Source organism: Schistocerca piceifrons, unplaced genomic scaffold (assembly GCF_021461385.2).
Source record: "Schistocerca piceifrons isolate TAMUIC-IGC-003096 unplaced genomic scaffold, iqSchPice1.1 HiC_scaffold_2021, whole genome shotgun sequence".
Lineage (NCBI taxonomy): Eukaryota > Metazoa > Arthropoda > Insecta > Orthoptera > Acrididae > Schistocerca > Schistocerca piceifrons.
The window spans coordinates 35,001-36,570 of NW_025727925.1; the positions used below are offsets into that span (position 1 = coordinate 35,001).

At 52.3% G+C, this 1,570-nt stretch overlaps 1 non-coding gene across 1 annotated transcript in view; it reads right to left on the reverse strand.

Moving 5' to 3' along the window:
- LOC124741864 overlaps positions 1 to 1,438 on the reverse strand; it is a 1,909-nt gene extending 471 nt beyond the window's left edge. Inside the window, exon 1 of the ribosomal RNA XR_007010092.1 lies at positions 1 to 1,438. This exon is cut by the window's left edge and continues 471 nt beyond it. This is a non-coding gene — a ribosomal RNA (small subunit ribosomal RNA).
- Between the last annotated feature and the right edge of the window lie 132 nt (positions 1,439 to 1,570).

Here is a 1,570-nt window from a genome sequence, read left to right on the forward strand (position 1 = left end):
AGGCTAGAGTCTCGTTCGTTATCGGAATTAACCAGACAAATCGCTCCACCAACTAAGAACGGCCATGCACCACCACCCACCGAATCAAGAAAGAGCTATCAATCTGTCAATCCTTCCGGTGTCCGGGCCTGGTGAGGTTTCCCGTGTTGAGTCAAATTAAGCCGCAGGCTCCACTCCTGGTGGTGCCCTTCCGTCAATTCCTTTAAGTTTCAGCTTTGCAACCATACTTCCCCCGGAACCCAAAAGCTTTGGTTTCCCGGAGGCTGCCCGCCGAGTCATCGGAGGAACTGCGGCGGATCGCTGGCTGGCATCGTTTATGGTTAGAACTAGGGCGGTATCTGATCGCCTTCGAACCTCTAACTTTCGTTCTTGATTAATGAAAACATACTTGGCAAATGCTTTCGCTTCTGTTCGTCTTGCGACGATCCAAGAATTTCACCTCTAACGTCGCAATACGAATGCCCCCGCCTGTCCCTATTAATCATTACCTCGGGTTCCGAAAACCAACAAAATAGAACCGAGGTCCTATTCCATTATTCCATGCACACAGTATTCAGGCGGGCTTGCCTGCTTTAAGCACTCTAATTTGTTCAAAGTAAACGTGCCGGCCCACCGAGACACTCAATAAAGAGCACCCTGGTAGGATTTCAACGGGGTCCGCCTCGGGACGCACGAGCACGCACGGGGCGGTCGCACGCCTTCGGCTCGCCCCACCGGCAGGACGTCCCACGATACATGCCAGTTAAACACCGACGGGCGGTGAACCAACAGCGTGGGACACAAATCCAACTACGAGCTTTTTAACCGCAACAACTTTAATATACGCTATTGGAGCTGGAATTACCGCGGCTGCTGGCACCAGACTTGCCCTCCAATAGATACTCGTTAAAGGATTTAAAGTGTACTCATTCCGATTACGGGGCCTCGGATGAGTCCCGTATCGTTATTTTTCGTCACTACCTCCCCGTGCCGGGAGTGGGTAATTTGCGCGCCTGCTGCCTTCCTTGGATGTGGTAGCCGTTTCTCAGGCTCCCTCTCCGGAATCGAACCCTGATTCCCCGTTACCCGTTACAACCATGGTAGGCGCAGAACCTACCATCGACAGTTGATAAGGCAGACATTTGAAAGATGCGTCGCCGGTACGAGGACCGTGCGATCAGCCCAAAGTTATTCAGAGTCACCAAGGCAAACGGACCGGACGAGCCGACCGATTGGTTTTGATCTAATAAAAGCGTCCCTTCCATCTCTGGTCGGGACTCTGTTTGCATGTATTAGCTCTAGAATTACCACAGTTATCCAAGTAACGTGGGTACGATCTAAGGAACCATAACTGATTTAATGAGCCATTCGCGGTTTCACCTTAATGCGGCTTGTACTGAGACATGCATGGCTTAATCTTTGAGACAAGCATATGACTACTGGCAGGATCAACCAGGGAGCTGCGTCAACTAGAGCTGAGCAGCCGGCCGCCCGGGAGTGTGTCCCGGGGGCCCGCGCGAACACGCAAGCGTCCGCTCAATCATTCTGCAAACAGGAGGAGGCTGAGCTCCCCTGCACAATACACCTCGAA